Raw genomic sequence first — 25,016 nt, forward strand, 5'->3', positions numbered from 1 at the left:
AATTCATCCGTTGACTTTTCCGAATAGTTAGTCTGTGCCACTTAAGCATGAAAAACAGTGTATGTCATTGTGGACCCAATAGGAACTCCCTGTTCTCGTGGAATTTCCCATCTAGGCAAGGTGTTTCAGCAAATAAACACAAATGTAATTAGACATTACTGTAAATGTTAATGAAGGAAAGGAATAAATTACTATTGAGAGATAATCAGGTACTTAAGGTTAGGAGTCTAGGAAGGCCTTGCTGAGGAAGTTAAATATTAACCGAGTCTCTCCCTACTGCCAAATGCTGTTTTAGGAACTGGGGGATATATAGATACATAAGGAACCAAACCGACAAGAATCCTGGCTCTCATGAAGTGCATATTCAGGCAGTAGATAAGACAAAATATATGGTATGTTCCCAAGGAGGAAGTATAAAGCCCACGAACGAGGTACGGTACGTTGGGGTGGGCGTGGGGTTACAGTGTTAGATGAGATGGCTGTGGACTGTCGCACTGATGGACTACTGAGGTAATATTTGAGTACGTCTCTGTAGTAGGGGAAGGAGGGAAGCAGAGCTCCAGATGGAGGGCATAGCAAGGGCAGAAGCCACGAGAAATGATGTGCCTGGCACGTTCAAGGAACAAGCAAGGCCAGTGTGGCTGGAGTTCGGTGAGCGAGGGAGAAAGCGGCGGAAGCGAAGGCTGAGGTTCATAGGAGCCCCGAACTTACAGAGCAGTGGCTCCACCCAGAGCTGCAGGTTCCAACTCCCTGAGGAGCTTTTAAAAATCCCGGTGCCCGGGCTGCAGAATCTTTTTAGGTGGGACTCGGTGGCAGAGGCAAGGGAGAAAAGTAGAGGGATTTGAGAAGTATGTTCAAGAATCCATTTAATTATAGATCGAACGTGGGGGTTGAGGGAGAAGAGTGTCAAGAATGACTCCCAGCTTTCTGGCTCAAGCAGTTGGATGTGCAGAGGCGCCACTTGACTGGGATGGGAGTGGGAGATAAGAATGGGAAGGGTAGGTGTGGGGTTTGGAGGGAAGATCAGAAATCAGGAATTCAATTTTAGACATGTTAAATTTGAGAGGCGACTGAGGCTAAGTATAAATATGTTAAGTAGGCAGATATATGAGTGGGGCTTGAAGTGAAGTCAGAACTTGAGGTAATACATGTGTATATCATCTGCTCATGATGGTCTTAAAAGTCTCTGGATGACATCACATAGGATGGATTTGATGGGAAGAACCCGAGGTGTGGAAACTGGTTGGCCTGTTCCAGCAATCTGAACAGGGATTGGTGCTGGTGTGAACTGGGATCGTAGTGAAGGGAAGAGGAGGAGGGAAGGTTGGGAGATTTGAGGCCCTGGGAGCCTGGAAGGACTTGGGGTGGACAGTATGCCAAGAATGCAAGACAGCTTTGAGACCTCCAGCCTCGATGAATGATCGGTCTGTTAGCAGATAGGAAATAGTCAGGAGGAGCTGCTTTGGAAAAGAAGATAGTGTTTGGCTTTGCATGTATTGACATTTAGGAGAGGCTGCCTAGCAGGCAGGCGGTTGAATCTCTTGCACTGGGTTTTCGAAGAGCAGATGAGGTTTGAAAGATAGATCTGGGTCTCATTTATATAAAATGGATTCACCATGGGAGCGACAAAGTTGATGAAAATAAACACCCAGAGTCTTTATCATAACCTGGTAGGTCCTCTGATACGGTTCCTGCCTGTTCCGTGCGCCGCACTTTCCTCTGTTTACCACGTTCCAGCTGCCCTGGCTTGCTCTTTATTTTCCCAGTATATCCAGCAAAGTCCTCCTTCAGGGCTTTTGCACTGTCTCATCTTGACTCCTCTTTTCCACTCGGTAGAGGGAATAAGAGTTCAGAGAAAATGCTTCAGAAGTTGGTATCTGGGGAGTAGAGAATATTCCAGGAGATCCTTGCTTTGGTATGCGAGTGTGGATGAGCCTTTGAAGTAGAGTGGCTGTCGGAGCCACTGAAGTTGAAACTCTGTGGACACAAAGACCCCAAGTCTCGGGTTGGTCTTCGGGTACCCCAGCACTCAAACCCAATTGAGTCGAGGCTCCGTCAGTGGTAGTTCCCTTCCACCTCGTGGTCTCATGATGGTGTGGTGATGGTGGTGGTGATGGCCGACCTTTGGGATGTAACTGGACCTTAGGCAAGTCAGCACTTGCCTCCTGCCCTCCTGCCCCCACCCCCTTATGGAAATGTCCTCTGAGTGGGTGAGAAACTGCCACCAGGGAAAGCTATTGCTAAATTGTTTCAGAAACTTCTGGCTTGAAGAAGCCACATGAAACCAGCAGGGAAGTTAATTACGTGTAGACTCTGATGCATTGTTAGGGACTGCTTCTCTTCATGAGTAAGGGCTAATGATCTCAGGAAATGTGAGCAATGCACCACGCCGCACAGATCCTTAAAAATGGGTGTGTAATTTCAAAACCTGTGCTGTATTTTTATTTAGAATAAAAAGATTTGCTTTTTCTGATTCTAAAATAATGGAAAAATTTAAAAAAGAAAATAAAAATGTTAAAAATTTCATGTCTCTAATTATTTTAAAGAATTTTTAAATTATTATTTTGAGAGAGAGAGAGAGAGAAAGTGGGAGAGAGAGAATCTTAAGCAGACTCCATGCTCAGCATGGAGCCTGACACGGGGTTCAGTCTCATGACTATGGGCTCATGAGCTGAGCCAAAATCCAGATTTGGACACTTAACTGACTGAGCTGCCCAGCACTCCAAAAGTAATCTTTTTTTTAAAGCATTTTTTTTTGGTTTTTTTTTTTGTGTTTTTTAAATTTATTTTTGATAGAGACAGCACAAACAGGGGAGGGTGAGAGAGAGAGGGAGACACAGAATCCAAAGCAGGCTCCAGGCTCTGAGCTGGCTGTCAGCACAGAGCCTGACGCGGGGCTCGAACCCACGAACCGTGAGATCATGACCTGAGCCGAAGCCGGATGCTTAACCGACTGAGCCACCCAGGTGCCCCAAAAGTAATCTTTTAATACTCCATACAGTTCTTTGACACTAAGTTGTGTCACCATATTTGGCGAATTCCCTACTAATGAACTTCCTTTTTCTCTAGCTTTTGCTTATAAATTATGCTAGGATGAGCATCCTTATACATCTCTACTTATGCACTGATCAGATTGATTTGTTAGGATGTATTCTGGAAGTGGAGGCAGAATTGCTGTGCTAAAGGGCATGCAAGCTTCCATTGTTTTCCTAATTATTCTTTAGATATTTTTATAGTTGGAAAGATATTTAAACAGCTTTAGAGGACATTTTAATACAGAGAAAAATCTATTTTATTATTCTGTCAGCCATTTTCCCCTTTCCATCTGATAAGCTGTTTTGTGTTTTGTTTTGTTAAATATTTTTTAATGTTTATTTTTGAGAGAGAGAGAGCTCAAGTGGGAGGGATCAGAGAGAGAGAGGAAGACACAGAATCCAAAACAGGCTCCAGGCTCTGAACTGTCAACACAGAGACCACGGCGGGACTGGAACCCATGAGCCGTGAGATCATGACCTAAGCCAACTGAGCCACCCAGGTGCCCCATGTTTTGTGTTTTAAGTGCCTATTTTTAGGTCTCACTAGACCTACCTGAAGAGAATTTGGGGGTAGGGAAAGACATATATACAGAAGAATTAACTTGGCATCCTGCATTAATTATCAGGTCTAAGTAGCCCCTGTTAACTGCCAAGAAAGTGACAAAAAGTATAATAGGAATTCAGAGGGAGCTGAGGTGATCAGGAAGTGCTTCAAGGCATGGCAGAACTTGACCTGGATCCAGAAGGGTAATATTCCGATAGGAGGTAGGAGAACATTCCTGGCTTTCAGAATGGTCTGAGCAGATTGGAGGAAGGCACATGATGGTGTGTATGAGCTGACACACAGGCTGTAGTTAGACTAACTGGGGAGAAAGGTCATGTGGTGGCGAAGTGGAGGGCCTGCGTGGGACTGAAGTGATATCCCGGAGGGCCAATTTTATTCTTAGCACGTCTGAAATCACTCAGTATGGAACTAGAAAGCAAAGCAGATATATAGATATGGCCCAGTTTAAGTTGAATGTATTAAAGTCTCTGTTTTCCTAATTTTTATTTTTCAATGTTTATGTATTTTTGTGTGTGTGTGTGTGTGTGTGTGTGTGTGTGAGAGAGAGAGAGTGTGAACAGGGGAGGAGGGGTAGAGAGAGAGAGAGAGAGGGAGACACAGACTCTGAAGCAGGCTCCAGGCTCCGAGCTGTCAGCACAGAGCCTGGCACGGGGCTGGAACCCACGAACTGTGAGATCATGACCTGAGCTGAAGTCGACTGAGCCCCCCCCCCCCCGCCAGGTGCCCCTAAACTCTATGCTTTACAAGAAGTATAGGAGAAGATTATTTATTTCTATAAGTGAATTATTTAAATAATGAACTTTCTATACATCTTAAAAGTTCTTATAAGAAAAAAATTTTTGTGCCTATGTGTGATGATGGATGTTAACCAACCTTAACTGTGGTGCTCATTTTGCAGTATTACCCATATATTAAATCATTAGGTCGTACACCTAAAGCTGCTGCAATGTTACATGTCAGTTCTATCATAAAAAAACAAACTTCCTAATACTTAAATATTTATTAGGTAGTTTCACAGATGTGTTACAACTTTTGTGGATCTCAGTTTCTTCTATAAAATCAGAGTTTAGACAGGGTGGTCGTTGAATTACTTTCTGGTGCTGAGATTGCTATATAACCTTTCAAGAATACCTTGATTTTACGAAATGGCCTACAGTGAGGCTGATACCTTCTAGCTCCTTGGGCACAATAACGCACCCCCACTTCTCTGAGAGCAAAAGTCTTCGGTTGGATGATGGTCTCTGGGCTTCCCAGGTCTAGAATGATTCACTTTTGGAAACTGAGTTGTTCTCACCTTTTATTTCTAAATGACATTTAGAGATTTTCATTTGAAAGAATTTTATGGTTCAGATTGAGCCTCGAGAGGATGCTGTGAGGTTGAGAGGAATTATTATAATAGTTTTAAATTATCTTCCTGTAAATTATCCGTAGGGATTTATTTCATGCTGGCTTCCTCCTCTTATTTTGAATTCACTTCCATGATGTCTGTAATGTATGGCTATGCTATGTAAATACGTTTTATTATGAGTTTACATCAGATACAATTTTGGATATGGATCTATAGGAAAAATTTCATAATGCATTCCAAAGTAAAATGTTAAAGATTTCTTTTTTACTCTCTATTTTGAATTACTTAGGCCGCTTGTTACATCCTTTTGTGTGGATAATTGAGAACTGACCAGTACTTTTTAAACCCAGAGACTTTCTGTTTACAGTGTCAGGGGCACCTGGGTGGCTCAGTCGGTTAAGCGTCCAACTTCGGCTCAGGTCCTGATCTCACGGTTTGTCAGTTTGAGCCCTGCGTCGGGCTCTGTGCTGACAGCCAGCTCAGAGCCTGGAGCCTGCTTCAGATTCTGTATCTTCCTCTCTCTTTGACCCTCCCCTGCTTGCACTGTCTCTGTCTCTCAAAAATAAATAAAAAACATAAAAAAAGTACATTGGGGCGCCTGGGTGGCTCAGTCGGTTGAGCATCTAACTCTTGATCTCAGCTCAGTTCTTGATCTCAGGGTTGTGAGTTCAAGCCCCACGCTGGACTCTGCACTGGGCATGGAGCCTGCTTAAAAAAAAAAAATAAAAATAAAGTGCAGTCATCACAGGGTGATTGATGTATGGAAGTGTTGAATCCCTGCATTGTGCACCTAAAACTAGAGTAACCATATATGAACTAACTGGAATTAAAATAAAACTTAAACATAAAATGTATGAACAGGTTCACGGCTGATCAGCGGCATACTTTAAGCGTCTCCCACCTACCATTACATTCTTTTCACTAAGCTGGGCTGCCTTTGACCAAAAGGTCTTTTAGAGAGAACCAAGGCCAACGTCCTAAGGTGACCAGGTAGCTCTTCTGACCAGCCCTCTCAGCATGCTCTTAACATGATGGGGTCTTAAGGAGTCAGGGTCCATTCTGCAGTTTTGCAAGTAAACTGTTCAGTGTCACCAGAGTTGATTGATCTCCGGGAGGAGTGGCGAAACAGTCTCACAAGGGGCTGACAGATAAACCAGAATGCGTTTTATTCATGTGTGTTGAGAGGCGGTCTTTTCTGTGACCTAGAAAACATGTGCCTGCTCAGTCCATTCATTCCCTCCTAGTGTCAGGGTGTTGTTGGTAAAAACTAATAATCGCTGATGTTTACCGCATACTTATTGTGTGTCAGGTACTGCTCCAAGCATTGGACATGTAAGTAAAGCATCTGATCTTCATCATAACCATATGAAGGAAGTAGTCTTACCTGTATATTTTTTTTAATTTTTATTTTTTGGTTTATTTGTTTTTGAGACAGAAACAGAGCACTAGTGGGGGAGGGGGAGAGAGAGAGAGAGAGAGAGAGAGAGAGAGAGGGAGGGAGACACAGAATCTGAAACAGGCTCCCACCTCTGAGCTGCCAGCACAGAACCCAATGCAGGGCTCGAACCCACGGACCCTGAGATTGTGACCTGAGCTAAAGCCGGGCACTTAGCCAACTGAGCCACTCAGGCGCCACTAGTCTTACCTGTATTTTACAGGTGAGGATTCTGAGGCACAGAGGTGTTTTTTGCTTTTTTGTTTTTTTGTTTTTGGTAATTCGCCTGAAATCATACAACATACAACTAGGAACTACGATGTACTAAGCAAAAGGTAACTTGGTAAGCATAGAATAGAATCTTGGCAAAGGAAAGTAAAAATCCTTGAGGGAAGGCCATTTTATCTGGATCATGATATATTCACTCATTCCAGGTTTCAAACATTTATTGGGAACCTACTATTTGCTGGGCGCTGCTTCGACACCAGGCTTACCAAGGTGAATTTAACAGTTAAGTGCCACCCTCCTGGGACTCAGAGTCAAGTGGGAAAGACAAATAATTACAGCAGCAAGAGATCTACACATTGAGAGACAGGAGGAGGAAGCATTTAAATTGTATTTGGAGAGATTAGAGTAGATGTTACAAAGGTGAAGTAAAGGCATAATTGGGTGGAGGAAATACTTTACGCAAAGATGATGTGCCAAACACAAGCATACTTTGCAGGAATGGAATAAGAAAAGCATTGTATTAATTAAGGTAATACTGCAGTATAATAATATCCTGAACTAGTTCAGCTTTCATTGTGGGGATCAAGAGAAACAGATGAGGGGCCCCTGGGTGGCTCAGGCGGTTAAGCGTCCAGCTTCGGCTCAGGTCATGGTCTCACGGTTTGTGGGTTTGAGCCCTGAGTCAGGCTCTGTGGTGACAGCTAGCTCAGAGCCTGGAGCCTGCTTCCAGTTCTGTGTCTCCCTCTCTCTCTGACCCTCCCCTGCTCATGCTGTCTCTCTCTGTCTCTCAAAAAAAAAAACAAAAAAAAAAAAACAGATGAGTTTGAAATATATTCCTGACGTATAATTGACAAGACATGGTGATTGACTAAATTAGGGGGTGGGGAGTGGAGGTGGGGCTAGCAAGAGAGAGTGGGGAGCTAACGCTAACTCCTCTAGATCTAGTGTGAGCACTTGGGTGGTCACTCAAGACAGGTTTTTGGGGGGAGGATGGGCTTCTGTTTTGGACTTGCTGAGTTTGAGATGCCTGTAAGATAGGTATCTGATGTCGAGGAGCAGGAAGCTGGTTTGTGGGAGAGAAGGGAGAGGCATATTACATGGTGGCTGAAGCCATGAGGATTAATAAATTGGGGGCAGTGTGGTGATCTGGATTGGCTAGAAGGCAGGAGCAGAAGTGGAGAGGGGCCAGCATTCCTCTGCTTTCAGTAAACCTCTGTTTAAATTTTTAGGTTCTGTTTTGTCTGCTTTGACTTGGTAGAAGTCTTGTCTTTTGAAGTAAGTGCTTTAAATAACTCTTTTATTTATGGTTGCTGTCCTAAAATTTATACAAAAACTGTTTTGTTATTTTTATTGCAGTGGTGCTTACATATGAATTCTGTCCAGAGTCACAGAGTATGCACCAAAAAAGTGCATCTGGAGTTTGGATCCTTTTAAAAGGATCTGGTTAGAACTTTTAGACTTCATTTTAACAAGTTTCTCTAAATTTTACCACCAGTTCCTTAACCAAGCTCACAAATAGTAAAATGGGTGGATTTAAATTTATTCATTCTCCTCTTGATTATCTCCTTGAAGGCAGAGAGACAAAAAAGGATCTGAAGACCCTACAGAGTGGACAGCGAGCACTGTACTGACTCCGGTCTCTCTGCCCCCACACATTGTGAATGATTTCCCTCTCAATATCTGGCATTTTAAAAATCATAATTAAAAATGTTTTTCTTTTTGGAGAAGTTTTATTCATCTCCTCCAAATATTGTAGAAATTGAAATAGAGGTTATAATTTCATTCTAGAATAGATGGGATAACAGCATCATCTTTATTGCCAACTATAATATAAAATATTCTGAAGTAGCTAAATTAACATCAGTTGTGAAAGTCAGCGTTATTTATAGGCATCAGACGTTTATAGAAGTGATTGGGTTCATTATAAATGATGTGGAAGTCTCAAGGACCTTGGACATGAGATTCTGGTAATTTATTACGCAACAGTAGAAATCTAAGACACCTCCCTTTCTCCTCTGGACGGTGCCTTGCCTGCCATGCCTTGTATAGAGTACATGTTCATTAAACACTGAAACGACGAAAAAAGACTTACTTTTGAAAGTTATTTGCATTAGGCGGTCTGATTGGATAAACTTTTGTGCCAAGTATGGGCAGCAACCAGTTAACATGTACTTTGGTTACCAGACTGGCTGTAGCCAATCATAAGCTATCACTTTCTTCTATGTCATAGTAGTTTGCCATTTAACAAAGTGACTCAACCAGATACTGCTTCAGTTTGTTCCTGACAGTATGTGCAGGCTCAGTATTAAATTGAATGTCTTTGGATTTGATTTTTGGATTAGTTTCAAGTAGTCATTTGTTTTTCTGTCCTTGATTCATTGCCACTTAATACCAATCTCAAATCCAAGAAACATATTCTTGTGCGTCTTGGAAATAGTCGATTGCAGTGGAGGACATATTTATTTTGTCTCAGGATGAGGTCTGCCTCTTTGATTATGTGATTAGAATATTGGTTTTTGCTTGGTTTAGAATTATTATTTGAAAACGCCTAACCTAAAATTTTTATTTCCTCATCTGTGGACTTCAGTCTGGTAGATGGGACATTGAACTCCACTAGGTAGAGTTTGCTAAGACCACGAAGACTTTAATTTTTCTACAGCTGCCATCTTAAAGGGCCTACTCAAATCATAGGCCTCCAGGTAAGGGCTTCTTTATTAATGGTAGAATTTGTGGACCTCTCACCTAATTTTGTATAATATCATAGGCAGGACCCTTGCCAGGTAACTCTTGTATTTGACCTTGTGTTCCATTTCGTTCCCTTCCCCCTCCCTTCCCCAGGTGATGCCCTGTGGGGTACCTGGAACTGTCTGCTCTGAGTCCAGTGTCTGGAGTTGGGCCCCATTCGTCATTTGTAGTGTAGTCAGAGCAAGGGCTGAGAAAATCACCCTCTTTTTAAATTTTTGTGTGTGTTATTATTGTTTTTAAAACTCTCATTTTGAAAATGATGCTCTGGCCTTCAGCGTAGGAGGTGCTGTGCTTGGTTAGTGGTGTGTGTGGGTGTGTGTAAGGTTGGCCTTGACTCTGAGTGCTTCCGACTGATGCTTAAGATTGTAAAGTTTTGGGTGCTTCTTGTTAGTATTTCCTCTGAATGTACAGAAACTGGGGGCAAGTTTCTGGAGAGATTGAGTGTTGGATGTGGTGGTTTTACTTGGGTGAGAAGAGGAAAGAATATACTGGGAACTATCTCATAGTAGGTGTTCCTAAATTGTATTTTTCTGGTGTTCTTATAAAATCAGAATACAAAACATACTGCATTAGATCTACTACATGCCCCTGATTCTAAAATAGAAAAGGTTGTATTCCCCCTCCCACGTTTTAGTGTTTTGAGTTTTTTTTTAATGTTTTATTTTTGAGAGAAAGAGAGAGGAGAGGGAGAGAATGTGTGTGGGGGAGGGGCGGAGAAGGGGAGACAGAGGACCCTAAATGGTCTCCGAGCTTTCAGCAGAGAGCCTGATAGGAGGCTCATCCTCACCAATTGTGAGCTCATGACCCGAGCCAAAGTTGGACACTTAACTGACAGAGCCGCCCCGGCGCCCCAAGTATCTTATTTTCCCCCCAAATGTGATAACATACCATAAGTGAAGATGTAATACTTAAAATGACAAATTATAGGAAGGTAAAATGAGAACTTTTGTATGTATTTATTTTGCTTTTAGAAACTCCTGTGGCCCTCCCCTGCACGCACACGTTACAAGAGTTGCCTGGTGTTTACATGGGCCTTTGCAAGTACTTTCTGTTAAACTAAGATGATAATTTTCAAGGTGGATGAATACTTTAAAAATACACCCAAGAGTTGCTTCCTCTGTGCTTTATTAGCAGTTCTGTCCCCTGGAATCATATACTGTTGTTTAATTCATAGGGACTCTGCCGATGACAAAGATAAGGAACTAAACTGATCTCACTGTTTTGATCAGCCTCTCTGGGTGAAGGTAGCCAGGTTATATGTGAAGGAAGTTAGCTGCACATGTTACTAAATCCACATCCCAGTCAAAGAACTGGTGGGCTTGGGACTCGTAGCCTCTGGAGTGTGAGTTGCTCACCTACTCTCCTTTTGTTCCCTGCTCCAAATTTATTTATTTATTTATTTTTTAAATGTTTATTTATTTTCAAGAGAGAGAGAAAGAGCACGTGAGCAGGGGAGGGACAGAGAGAGAGGGAGTCACAGAATCCGAAGCACGTTCCAGGCTCTGAGCTATCAGCACATCATGACCTGAGCCGAAGTCAGACGCTTAACTGATTGAGCCACCCAGGAGCCCCTCCAAATTTATTTTCTATCAGTATCTTCTTCCACAAACATCTCAAGGAAATAGCAGTACGTAAATCTTAGAAACAAACAAGCACCGCATCATGTTGGCTCTACTTTTGGCTGAAGTTTGTCCACTTAATTCATAAAAGATACTTCTGACCTTTTTTTTTTTTTTTTTTATCTGAGTCTCACCAATTCTTCTGCTTAAAGGTTTATGTCTTTCCTTTTCTGGCCATAATGTATCAAGTGGGTAGATGCTCCAAGGTACCGGCAATCCAGCAATCACTCGGGGAGTGTGTATAGGAGTAATATTTGTAGGGCACTGTGGCACTATCTCTCAAAACAAAAAACCGTGCACAGGCTCTCAGGCTTGCTTGTACTTATGTTCAGATACACCTGTTTGATGGGTGGTTTGCTGCGGTAAACACTGGGAAACCACACACAGTCTGTTGGAATTCTTTACAACCTTTAGAAAGAATAGTTCTCTGTGTGCCTCCGGGGCGGGGCGGGGAGTATTTGCTGGTACATGCCCTTTTTTTGGTTTCGTGCATTTTTTGGTTTTGTTCCTGAAGCTACAGAACAGGGGTTGTCTTTAGGCTTTGGAAGAGGATTTGGGTGTCTGGAAGGAAACTTTTACTTTTCATTTGTAGCTTCTTAGAACTTCTGAATTGACTTGTTCTAGTCTTACTTTATTTAACTGATGCCCAGTTCTCATTGTGAAGAATTGATTTTGGAAGACCCAACAAAATGCTGACCTTTGTAAGGTAGTTCTTAAAGGTACTACCTCTGGCAGTAAAGAAAAAGCGATAGTGGTAACTTTTACCCATGTTTCAGAATTTTGGACACCCAGTCCCTTAACAGTTTATTAATAAGTTTTCAATATTTGATTGAATTTGTATTTAGAGTCCAAAGCTTGCTTGCTTGTTTGTTTGTTTATTTATTTATTTATTTATTTTTATTTAGAGAGAGAGAGAGAGAATCTCAAGCAGGCCACACTCAGCACAGAGCCCGACACAGGGCTCAATCTCATGACCGTGAGATTGTGACCTGGGCTGAAATCAAGAACCCGACACTTAACCAGCCGAGCTATCCAGGTGCCCCAAAAGCTTCCCTTTTTGATTTGAATACCTAGCCGACACTTTTAGGTTTTTAAAGTTGATTTCACGAAGTCTTTATTCCATCTGGTATCCAGGGGTAAATAAATAGATGGAGAAATAAATTTTGTGACTTCAAGATTTTGGGCTCGCTATTTAAAGGCAGAGTGTACTGTAAAAGATGGTAGGAAAATTGTTTAAAGTAGGAAAACTTGTATATTGCGGAGAAGCTCTAGTTCCTGGAAATATGTGCAGTTCTTCTTCTAACTGGAAGTTGAGTCTTTTCCTGGCTCCTCAAGGCCAGAAACATTTTTTCTCTATTCAAACCAAACAAAGAAGTTGGTAGTGTTAAGGCTGGTAAGTTCAACATGGGACTGGACATCCAAACTGCATTCAGTGAATATTTTTTATGGTTGATTGACTCTGGGGCTCCAGCAATAGAAATGTATTTATTAGTGATAAACTTAGTCATTGGATTTAGGATACATATCTGTCTTTGCTTGTATGAGCGGGGAAAAGTTACTCTTCCAAAGTGTAATCCATAGGCCTCTCAGAATGGGCATTCAGATAATAATTTGATTAGGCTGATAAAGATGAATCTTTTCTTCAAAGGAGAAGGTTTTCAGGAAATAAAGGAGCCTTTTAAAAACATCTTGAGGATCAGAGTCAAATGTCTGTGCAGCTTAATCAGTAAAGGTTTGGTTGAATTGAAAGGGGAAAGAGGTTCATAGAGGGCCAAGAACAAAACAGAGTGGCACATTTATCTTTGTAACCCCACATCCTTAGGGAGGAATGCAGTCCGTATGGCCACTTTAGTCCTGTTGTGAATGTAGACTGAGCAATGGAATTGGGCAGTCTGATAGTTGATTTAATTTGAACAGTCACATTAGGTAAGACTGGAAAGCTAGATTGGGGGACGTCGATGTTAGGTGTGTCTCCTGGTTTGTTACTAGTATCCTTTCTAATAATGGAGATCAGTGCGAAGCCAGTTAGCACCAGTTCAGGTGGGAGAAAACTGCACAGAAATGGATGAATGTGAAATGCGTTAGGAAGCAAGACCACTTGACCGGACTTGCTGATAGATGGGCCAGGAAGAGAGGGCTTGGGCTTGAGGAGTCGGGTAGAACATGGTGCTGTTTGTTTCATGTCATTAGACATCACAAATAAATATTAGAGGATGAGAGAAATTGTGCTTTTTATTAATCCATTGAACTTATGGCTGAGGAGAGACAGATCTTGGGGGAAAGGCACTGGTTTTTTGGAGATTCAGGCAGAGGGAGAGAAAGAGAGACTCTTACGCAGGCTCCATGCTCAGCACAGAGCCTGATGCAAGGCTCGATCCCATGATCCTGGGACCGTGACCTGAGACGAAATCAAGAGTTGGACACTCAACTGACTGAGCCAGGTGCCCCTGGAAAGTCTTTCCTAAAGTATTAGGACACATGATTTGTTCCCAGGGTGCAGCCTTGAAAGTTGGCACGAGCCTCTCAGCGACTAGCCCAGGTCTCCCATAATGGTGCTCAGAATTCATCGGAAAAAAGAGCACACTTTTCAACAGAGTTGCCACTTGAAAATGCAATGGAATTGAAAGCTAGGGTTTATCAATATATCTTCTATCAGATATTTTTCCAGTTCCTACATGTTGAGTAAAAGGCCATACCTGATCTAAGAATCAGTTAGTCTCAGGAATTGTGAAGTTTCGGATTAGGAGTTGAAAGACTTGAGTTCTGAATTCAGACCCCTTCACAGCCATGTGACCGTGACAGAGTCTAACCTCAGCCATTTCCTCGTGTGTTAAGACACTTGCCCTGCATGCCTCCCGGAGCTGTTAAAAATCCCAAATAAGATCGTGAATGTCAAAGTACTTGGGAGACTGAAGCACAGTGATGTTGGTGAGGAAATGCTATATAGTTTCAAGCATTTAACACTGAGGGACCTTGGAAGTCTTTTTAACGAAGACCAGGAGGTTGGGGCGGTAGCGCCCCGGCTGGGCCTCTTTGGCGAATCTTGAGGCCGTGGATTCCACTAGGTTGTCATAGCTAACTGTATGGATTCATTCAGTGGCCTTTGTAATTCTTAACCCAAGTGTCTTGTGAAACAGGCGACCCCGGGTCAGTGCTGGAAAGATGACAAAATGTAAAAGGAGGTTGGGTTTTGCTGTCTTATTTGGTAGTTCGAACAGGATACCTGGCCTTCAGTCCAAAATGAAAGGCAGCAAAATATGGTTAGGATTTTTGGCTCTAAGTTTTCTCCCTTCTAGTTGACCTTTGGATGATGGTGTGAGATTTTGTTTGGTTTCCTTGGGAGTGTCTTTTCCTTAAGTGAAAAGTGAAAACATGCCGGAGGCCTGCTAGCAGTTGAAAGCAGCTGTTGGTCAAGCAAAAGAATGGCAGGGAGAACAGGTGGGGGGGGAGGGGGGAAGAGAGCAAAAGAGAAGGGAGGAAAAAAGTGTGATTCGAAGAAGAGAAAAATGCTTAAATCATTTCAAAAAGTCTCAAGTTTTCTTTAAAAAAAAAATCTGTCTTTGAGTTCAGGCACTAAAATTTGAGGTGATTAAAGAAGAGGGGATTAGATTAGTCCTTTGAGGGGAATGAATAGAAATAGGGAAGGATGGAGGCTAAGTGTTGAGGAGGGTAGAAGGTAGGTTGGTGGCGAGGAAAGAGAAGGTCCTCTATGGACACCTGGTTCCTTGTCTAAGGATTTCATCTCTGGAGACAGGCCGCTGTGAGTATTCGTTGTATTTAAAATGTGCTTTCTGGGGGCGCCTGGGTGGCTTGGTTAAGCGTCTGACTTTGGCTCGGGTCATGATCTTGAGGATTGTGACTTGGAGCCCCACGTCGGGCTCAGCACTGACAGTGCAGAGCCTGCTTAGGATTTTCTCTCTCTTCCCCCCTCTCTCTCCATGCCTTCCCCACTTGTGCAAGCACATGCACTCTCCCTCTGTCTCAAAATAAATACTTAAAAAAAATTTTTTTTAAATGTGCTTTCTGGCTGAGGCATGTAAAGTCAGCTTCCTCTTTCCTCTGCTTACGTAGTCTCAGTGCTGTGTAATTCCCATCGGCTGGGAAAAGTACTTTACCAACATGAGCTGGGTTTTTCATTGTTATTTTTAAATTTTTTTAATGTTTATTTTTGAGAGAGAGGGAGAGAGCACATGCGAGCAGGGGAGGGCCAGAGAGAGAGGGAGACACAGAATCTGAAGCAGGCTCTAGGCTCCACGCTGTCAGCCCAGAACCCAATGTGAGGCTCGAACTCACAAACCACAAGATCATGCCCTGAGCCAAAGTCGGACTCTTAACCGACTGAGTCATCTAGGCGCCCCTAGATTTTTCATTAAGAAGATCTGAACTGAATTCATTGGCCTTTTTTGGTTGGATTCAGACTACATCATTACTGACTACTTAAAATATTTCTCTGATGTTGATTTTTAAGAATCTTTTCTAATTTTCTTTTCCTTCTAAATTCGTTGTTTTTGAAATGTCTTAAAAAGGCAAACAAAAAGTATAGAGAGATCGTGTGACAAACATCTTCAGCTGAAGTCCTCTTTATGTACTTTCTCGGTTCTTTTGCCCACCCTCAGTCCCCAGAGACAACCTGTTACCACAAATTTAGTGTGCATCCTTGCCATGCAGAGAGAGGGAGAGAGAGAGAGAGAGAGAGAGAGAGAGAGTGTGTGTGTGTGTGTGTGTGTGTGTGTGTGTGTGTATAAAGAGAGAGAGAGAGAGAGAGAGAAAGAGAGAGACAGAGAATATATAAATTCTGTTGCAGTGTTTTTGCCTCTTAGTGTTTTTCAAGGTCTGTCTGTCTAGATATGTATAAATCTAGGTGCCTCATTTTAGCTGTTCAATTTTTATTTCCCTGTGAATATTTCCGTTTTTCCAAACCTTTTGATGGATCTTTTCCATTGTCTGCATTTATTTGCCATTGCAGACAAAACTCCAGTGGCCTCACGTGTGTGCCTCCTGGTTTCCTTGTCCTCCTCCTCCTCGTTATTATTTCTGCTTTGGTGGTTTGATTCTTTTCCCCCTAAGTATCTTGTTTGAATTCTCCCCCTTGGCCCACCACTTTGGTATTCACAGTCGTCATGTGGGGGGAGAGGGAGCGATGAGGAAAACCTTTCATAACTTGGAATGCCAACTTCTTTTATTAGAGTCAGAGGCTCTGAAAATTTCTTTTCCTGTAGATTCTTTTTGGAATCTGATAAATTTGGCAACTTTTGCATTTCAGTATTTTATATTTTTATTGTCTCATATCCAGTGGCTGTTTTTCATAAACGTCGGTAACTCCTCACTTTTTCCTTTTCTCCCTTTCTCTTTTACTGCCTTTTTACCGAGAACTTCCTCCCCACTAAGGGTAGGGCTGTTTAATAATCTCCAGTCCAGTTCAGTCAATTCCTGTGTTGCTTTCTAGGCTCAGCCTGATCCAGACAGAGCTGGTATTTATAGAAGAGCTTCTTGGAGCATGCTTAGCCAAATTAAGCATTAAAACATAATAAGCCTTCCCTTTATATTAGAATTATTACCCATAAATTTTGTTGAGGGACCATATGTTTCAATCATCAGTGGTTTTCATTTGTAATTTTTTTGCCTGGAGTCTTACATCTCCTGTGCTTTATTCATTATTGCTAGGTTGAGTACATTTTTAACTTTTGTGTTCCATGTCTTTCCCCCTTTAAACGTGGATGCTATTCAGAGCTCCGAGCACTTGGAATGCTGAAGTGTTACAAACGAAAACTGTTACTCTTCTCTAATAATATACTCTGCCTGCCGCAAGTGTTTGAGGAGGACTTCCTTGCTTAACAACTAATTTGGGCCGCCACCTCCTATATGAATAGATAGGATATTTTCACCTCACGAATATGTGAACTATCTTTAAGAATTTGAGAAGAATTTATGTGCAAAGTATTCTGTTAAACTTTAAAAATTTTTTTATTTATTTTTGGGGTGGGGGGTGGGGCGGAGCCGGGGAGACAGAGGATCCGAAATGGGCTCTGCAGTGACAGCAGAGAGCCCGACGTGGGGCTCGAACTCATGAGCCGTGAGATATCGTGCCTGAGCCGAAGGCAGATGCTCAACCGACTAAGCCACCCAGACCCCCGCAAGCCATTTTTTTAAACAATTGATAAGACCTTAATGTGGAAGCCTCAGTAATCAGTATTAACTGTAGAATATCAGGTGCCTGTGTATTTTCTCTCAGTTTTGTTCATGTCTTACGGTTCAGGTCGCAAGTACTGTTTAGAAAATAACCTTTGGATCTAGGTTTACTTCAACTTTAACCTGGATGAAGTATTCCATCAAAAATATAAGCTCCTATCTGTAGGCTCAGACATATCTGTCATGTGAGCCAGTAGCCCGGTTTGCTTAGTCATTTCCCGAATGCCACGGTAATCACTAAGTTTGAATGGAGATCTTTACCCTCTCTTGATCACAAGTCCCACACGTAGGCTGGGGAGAAGTGTCCTTATTTAAAATCTTTCTTTAGAATAAAATTATGTGCTTATATGATACACTAACACTATGGAGTTGTGTTTTCCCACTCACTCTGCAAACTCTGCCATGAAATATTTGGACATCTAAATCAAAAATAATTTTTTTTTCTCCCAAGTGTAGCCACCTCTTTGGGATATTTCATCTGGATAATAACCGAGGCCTTCTGTTTCTGTAGGAGTAAAAATATAAAGAACTTCCTTTTTGAAATTATATTTTGTTCAGATAAATCGTTTTAAAAACACCTTACATCCAGGGTGCCTGGGTGGCTCAGTTAGTTAAGATTCTGACTCTTGATTTTGGCTCAGGTCATGATCTCACGGTATCCTGAGTTTGAGCCCTACATCCGGCTCCCTTGCTGACAATGCAGAGCCTGCTTGGGATTCTCTGTCTCCCTCTGTCTCTGCTCCTCCCCCACTCCCACTGTCTCTGTTTCTCTCAAAATAAATAAATAAACTTTAAAAAAAACCGTACTTTCCTTCTGTTAAAATAAAACATGCTCATTTAAAAGCAAACAAACAAACATAACAAAAAAACCCCTTAAAAAGCATAACTAAAGGCAGCAGTCGGTCTTCATGCTCTGCTATATCTTGTCAAGGAGTCCCCACAGCGGGCTCCCTAGTCACCACTGCGACAGGCGTACAAGTGAGTCCTGGAGTATGTCTGTAGTGGATGTGAGTAAGCCCTGTCTTAAGCAGGCTCCACGCTCCGTGTGGAACCTAATATGGGGCTTGATCTCACAACAGTGAAGATCATGACCTGAGTCAAAACAAGAATTGGACACTTAACCAACTGAGTCCCTCGGGTGCCCCTTTAATTGTATAAAGATGAATTATCAGAAGCAAGCACAGTACCTATATAACCACCAATTAGACCCAGAACTACGTCCTTGCTGGCACCCAGAAGCAGCTTGCTGTATTGTGTATTCCTTCTAGATCACACCCTGTACTCTTGTGCAGAGTCTGGCATTTGTGACGATCATTTTCTTTATGATTTTACCACCTAGGATTCCTTGCAAACCATTATAGTTTAGTTTTGTCTGTTTTTGAACTTCATGTACATGGAATAATACAGTATGTGTTCTTTTGTGTCTTCTTTCAGAACCTCACAGTATATTTGTTACTTTTATCCATGTTGTTATGTAAAGCCCTAGTTTAATTTTGTTGCCGTATAGCGTCCTGTTATGTGAATATACCATTATTTGTGTATCCATTCTGCTGTTGATGTTTTGGCTCTTAAGAGCACGTTTGGCTGTCATGCTGCTATGAACGAACATTCTTGTTTATGTGTGCTGACGGACGTGCAGGAATTTCTCTGGGCTATGTTTGGGAGTGGAATTGCCTGATCTTCAGTTTTTTAGATAATAAACTGCTTTTTCAGGACTGCTTGTATTAACTTGTCCTCCTGCCAACAGTGTGAGAGGTGTCCCTGTTCTTCCTAGTCCTCACCAACATTGTCAGACTCCTTAAATTTTGCCAATCCATTGGGCCTGAAAATGTTCACGATAGCAAATTAACTGAGAAGCCAAAGCCTGAAACTTAAAAAAAAGAGAGAGAGAGAGTAAGGGACAAAAGGTATTGGTTTCTGTTTTAAGAGTCACTGATATTCAAAGCATTTTCGTTTCTTAGAGTTGGTCAGCATCTTCTGCTTAGGAGTACTTATGCAGTCTTAAGTCTGTCTGTCTACCCTTAGAGGGTCAGAACCCAGTCTGGTCTGTCTGTTTTTTTTTAACCACTGTATCTGAAAGAGTGTCTTTCACAGTTGGTGTTGAGTAAATATTTAACAAACGAATTCATCCTGACTTGCTACTCTTAAACCTTCTGATCAAAACTGACCTGTTCTAGTGTCTGAGTTAAGGACCGTTTTTGGTGAGGCCTCCTTCCATTATTGATAGTAACCTGACTGGTTTACGAAAATAAGAAAATAACATCAACAGCAGTTACCCGGGTATCAGTTAAAGTTAGTGTTTGCATTTTTTAAAAATTTTTTAATTTATTTTTGAGAGAGAGAGAGACAGCTTGAGCAGGGGAGAGTCAGAGAGAGGAGTCCCAGGATCTGAAGCAGGCTCCAGGCTCCGAGCTAGCGGTCAGCACAGAGCCTGACGCGGGGCTCTAACCCACAAACAGTGAGATCATGACCCGAGCCGAAGTCAAACGCTTAACTGACTGAGCCACCCAGGCGCCCCAGTGTTTGCATTTTTAAGAAAGGTTTCTATTTTTAAGGAATCACCCACAGTGTATGCAGTACTTCGTTTTCCCACGAAAGGGGAAGATAGTGCTAGAATTTTCTGCTTATATTAGGCCCCTAGAAGCCTTATCCCTGTGTCTGTTTTCAGTTACTTTGTAGGCTGTGGGAGATTATTGGGGTGGCGGTGGTGTTTAGCCAAGACCTCTCCCCACTCTTCAGTAGGAATCTTACTGTGTCCACTACTAATTCCAGCCATTGGAGGCGTGACTTTGTTTAAATGAATCTTGCTTTAGTGTAATTGACCCACAGAGCACTTTTTATAAAAGGTATTTTACAGGATAGTGAAACACTAAGTCTTTTAACAGTTTGTGAGGTGCTGACAGACATGGCAGTGAACTTCCCCCCTTACCCACAGACATAGGCCAGTTGATTAGAAGAATTAGCTTGGATTTTTCGGATTTTCATATCTAAGTATAATCTTTTTGAGAGAGGACTAAAAAATGGAATAGCCAGAATGAGTGATATAAGAATGGTAATTTTGGCTAGTAAATCCTAGCAAATGTATCACCTGCTTTTATAAGATTTTTCTTTTTTAGAACAGCCAAAGTAAGGAAAGACTTGGAGATTCAGAATCTAGTTAAGTCTGATTCATCATCTCTATTTTCAACAGAGATTTCCTGCTAGACAAGACAAATTAGAGTCTTTCTACTGACTTAACTTGGTTGAGTTTTTACATAGTTTTATTTTAAACAGATCATGAGGCAAAAAGCAGAATGAAATGCACAGAAATATTTACCAAGACTTTTAAAAATGCACATCTTGAGTGCAGTCTACTGTTTCATATCAGTGCAAATAGTATGTAAAGTTGAAAGTTGTATAAGATAAACATGTAAGATTTTTTTTTAATAATGAACATCACAAACAGTGTTAAAAAACCATTTTTCATAAGTGGCTTCAAAAGAAGTTTTATCCTAACTATTCTTTCCTGGAGTAAACCTCAAAAGAAGTTTTATTCTAAATATTCTTTCCAAGAGTAGACCATGGCTATTTGTTCAGATCTCTGGTGACTATAGCATATAACATAAGGCTTTACACTCTGGTGGAAAGGAGAAAAGGTGTTCGGATTAAAAAAAAAAATTTAATGTTTACTTATCTTTGAGAGGGCAAGACAGACAAACAGAGCACGAGTAAGGGAGGGGTAGAGAGAAAGGGAGACACAGAATCCGAAGCAGGCTCCAGGCTCTGAGCTGTCAGCACAGAGCTCGATGCCAGGTCTGAACCCACAAACCACGAGCTCATGACCTGAGCTGAAGTCAGACACTTAACCGACTGAGCCAACCAGGCGCCCTGGTGTTTGGATTTAAATTTGTAATCGGGGGTTGATAATACATGGTATGGAGACTTTACAGTGAGATTTTTTTTTTTCCCTAGAAAAGATCTTCAGGGAAATTAGGATTACAGTTTATATAAGGAAATACCTTAAAGCAAGTCAAAGGCTTCATTTTATTCCATTAAAGGCATTTGATTCTGAGCAGATTGCCTTTGTGTATGATTGCAGAGCTCATCTCTCTATGGGTAACTTAAAAAATGCTTCTGCCACTCTGGCTAGCTTCTTAAAATTTTTACTTTTTTTGTATGAGATTCATGCCTCATAGGTTTGTGTGTGTTTTTGTAGAGTTTTATTGGGTAAAATAGGTATTACTACATTTTAGTCTCTTAAAATCTGACACACATTGTTGGGAGCCAGGAAATTCTGTTAAGACAGACATTCTGTCTGACTTTCCCCTGCTTTGCCTGCCTGTGTGGTTTTACTTTTTCCTTGTGTCATGACTTTGGGAATGAACATTTATTTAAAGCTGAGAACTTCCTGCCTGTCCTTTGTTCCGTGTGGTTTAGTTAGAACCTTAACGTTAGCAAAGAAATCGGCTTATTTTTAATAGCTTTAGCAGAAGAGAGAATTGATGTCCCGCAGGTGGATTGTAGGTAAGGAGCACGGGCACGGGTCCATGTGAGCAGTCATCAGGTCTTTTCTGGTAAGACCCCACTTAAAGGAGATTAAAGCAAGAATATACTTCGGTCTCCCTTCTCCTCCTCCTCCTCCTCCTCCTCCTCCTCCTTTCTTCTTTCTTCTTTCTTCTTCTTTTTCCAGAAATACTTTTCCTTTTATTTCAGAGGGAAGGAAATAAAGTCAGCCCCTTCCCATTCCCACACCCCACCTCTTAGCTCAGTCTCTCTTTCGTAGTGGAAGGGAGGTCTAAGAGTGTGTCTCATAAAGAACAGTCTTGCCAGAGAATTCTGAATTCTCTACAGCTGGATGGTGGCAGTTAATGCTGTGCTGACGACACTTGGTGGCCCTTGCACCGTACCGGACCCCTCTGGGGGTAGATGGGCCTTTTCGGCTTCCGAGTTCACAAACGTATCCCAGACACTATGCCCTGAGCCCGGTTTAGAGGTCTTCTGGTACGTATTCCTTGAACTCCTTCTGTAGCCTAATTGTGTTAGCAAGAAGTATTTTTAAATGGCTTGACTAAAGGACTGATGGCCAAAGAGAAGTGCATGTTGAATTTGGCTTCTAGAAAAGCCAGAGAGGACTCTGGGAGGTTACACAACCTCTGCCTATTTGTTTCATGAAACGAGTCTTCTGATTTTGAATTCCTTGCAGATTGGACACACTTAAGTTGTATTAGGGCCAAGCCTTTTGTCTGTTTACTATTCGAATTTTATAAAGTTCTTCATAGTTTGTAGTTGAGGGGAAAGGGTGAAAACTAGAACCTCCCAAACCTCGAAACAGCTTTGGGACTATAATTATATAATAAACATATCTTCTTAGCCATATGGTTTTTTCCCCTCTTCCTCCTCCTCCTCTGTTTTTAAATTCTGTTCTAGCTCTTGTTTTAGAATGAATTTTCTCAACCTAGAAGAGAAATCTTTGATAACACGTGGGATGTGTTAAAATCTTCATCTTTCCTAAATTTGCTCTTTGTGGCCCTAGAGATTTTTGCCCAAGCCATCAGCAGAATCAGCACATTATTACAATTTGCGAAAAGAGGGAAGTGGCTGATTATTTGGTTCCTACTATAGAACTTCATTTCTAAAGGTGTTTTCCTTTAGAACTGAGATCCACTTTGAAGCTAAATAGCCCCTTTATAACCAGGTTTGCTTGCTGATTTGGATTCGTGTCATTCCAGGTATCTCCCAAATGATGGATTTTGAAAGTGATGCGTGGAGAAGTTTAATCTGATGAACCCTGTCTGCCTTTTTTTTTTTTAAGCAGTTGGAGGAATTGGTGTGTTTTTTTTTTGTTTGTTTGTTTTGTTTTTTGGGGTTTTCGTTTTCCTAGCAGGGGTTCAGTGATTAAGAGCAGCAGCATGTTACCTGATGGTGTTAGCCCAGCTCTTGCCGAACGTGCTCATGGCCGCCGTGGTTTGTTGTGCTGGGTCTCTGTCCAAGGGGAGGCAAGAAGTTGCTGTGTAGACGCAGTTAGGGCAGCAATCATTTTCCCCTAAGTTCAAAATGACAGGGCGCCTGGGTGGCTCAGTCAGTTGAGAGTCCGCCGTTGGCTCAGGTCACGATCTCACAGTTTGTGGGTTTGAGCCCTGCATCAGGCCCTGTGCTGACAGCTCAGAGCCTGGAGCCTGCTTCTAATTCTGTGTCTACCTCTCTCTCTGCCCCTCTCCTGCTCATGATCCGTCTCTCTCTGTCTCTCAAAATTAAATAAATGTTTAAAAAAATTTAAAAAAAAGAAACAAAAATTCAAGAAGTCTTTCTGGAAGGTCTGAAAGGATGAAGGGATTCACTCCTGCAAGGCTGTTGAGGGGCACCTGCCCCTTTGTAGGACAGACAGACCTTTGTGTTTGGAACAGAGCATCCATTTCATCCTCCCCAATACAGTTCGGGGATAGTGAATTACGCTAACATGTCTGTAGCAACAACTCTTACGTAATTGATAGTTTTTAGGGAGACAGTATGATTCCCTAGCCTTTATGTTAAGTTGGCAATACTTTTTTTTTTTTCTCTTTCATTTTTCTGCTAACTGGGAAGAGTTTCATCCAAAGTGAGAATGATTCCATATTTTAACCTTTGAGCTGGCTGCTAAGGTCTCCTTGGGGACAAGGACATGTTGCAGTTATTTATAACCTGTAGAGAAGGGCAGCAAGGCTGTAAACAGCACACACAGAGGGCTGGAAATCAGGAGGAGCTCCCTGTTGGTTCTCCCACTGCTTTCCATGACTTGAGGCTCTTTCATGTACCTTCTTGTTGGTCTTCGTCGTAGCTTTGTCTGGGTGAACCTTCCTTGCCTCGCCAGTCTATTTCTATAAATCTCTGTCTTGTAACACTCAGACTGAAGAGCAGAAGGCAAAATAGCCTTTTTATGTTATGAGCACATACCTAATTCTTATGATCATTTTGGCGTCTATGCTTGCCTAAGATAATCTTTAAACTGGGAACTCTGAAAGGTACTGAACTGCATACATACTCATATACTTGTTTCTCAGTTTTCCATAAATACAGTAGTTGTAAGAATAATTCAACACTTAATTTAATCAATATTTGGCTATGGCAGAAAATACGTTCTACAGATTAGTCTAGTAAAGAAAAACTTAATTGTGTGTCAAGACATGTTTCAGAGGTAGGTCTGTTTCTGTATATTTACATATATATATATGTTTACATGTGTATATATTTAATGTTCAGTATCTTTTTTACATGCCCATTTTAAGGGAATCAGACCTCATGTCAGATATGCAAATTTAAGGTCAAACCTAAGTAAATGTTAAGGATCTGATTCCTTTTATCAGTATATTGGAATTTTATTATACAGAATTTAACTTGGAAGAGCCTTCAAGGCCCGGCCTGAGTTCCTGGCAGTTCCTGTCATGGTACTTTCTATAGCCAGGATTGACCTGCTCTGCAGACTGTGCTCATGTTACTGTTTTGTGAACTTAGAAACTCCTGTTTAGCTGTGCAGGCTTACGTTTCCTCCCAAGTTCTCTTGGACTTTTTTTTTTTTTTTTTTTTTTTAATCAGAGGAGGGTATAGTTTTGAAACGTATTAAATGAGTTCTTTAGAATTGGAGTGAGATGAACTGATACATTTCTTTTTGAGAATGTTTTATTTTCAACGTGCTCCTGGATTCCTATAGTTCCTATTCATTCAGCAGCTCCCAAATTTTAACCTCGTAGCTAGAGCTTATTAAGGAAAAATATGATCCCAAAAGACAGCAGTCTGGTTATCGACAACTGTCATTGAACAGATAGATATTTGCTGAGTGCTTATTACGATACCATTTTAGGCACAGAGGGATGCTGTTCTCAATTGAGCTTAACTTGCA

At 41.6% G+C, this 25,016-nt stretch overlaps 1 protein-coding gene and 1 long non-coding RNA gene across 3 annotated transcripts in view; one reads left to right on the plus strand and one right to left on the minus strand.

The window, feature by feature from the left end:
* SPOP (speckle type BTB/POZ protein) overlaps positions 1-25,016 on the plus strand; it is a 65,526-nt gene that overhangs the window by 12,088 nt on the left and 28,422 nt on the right. The window contains exon 1 of one of the 2 annotated variants that reach the window (XM_029927551.1): positions 9,227-9,310. The exons of the other annotated variant lie outside the window; for it this stretch is intronic. The gene's annotated coding sequence lies outside the window, so the exon portion shown is untranslated. Of the gene's footprint in view, positions 1-9,226; positions 9,311-25,016 lie in introns of those variants that run through there. 2 annotated transcript variants of the gene reach the window in all.
* LOC115281884 lies at positions 1,732-8,772 on the minus strand. The gene is made up of 2 exons (XR_003904450.1): positions 8,704-8,772; positions 1,732-1,977 (listed from the first exon to the last, which is right to left on the minus strand). It is a non-coding gene; the product is annotated as an uncharacterized LOC115281884 (long non-coding RNA).

The sequence above is a fragment of the Suricata suricatta genome, chromosome 17 (assembly GCF_006229205.1).
Source record: "Suricata suricatta isolate VVHF042 chromosome 17, meerkat_22Aug2017_6uvM2_HiC, whole genome shotgun sequence".
NCBI lineage: Eukaryota > Metazoa > Chordata > Mammalia > Carnivora > Herpestidae > Suricata > Suricata suricatta.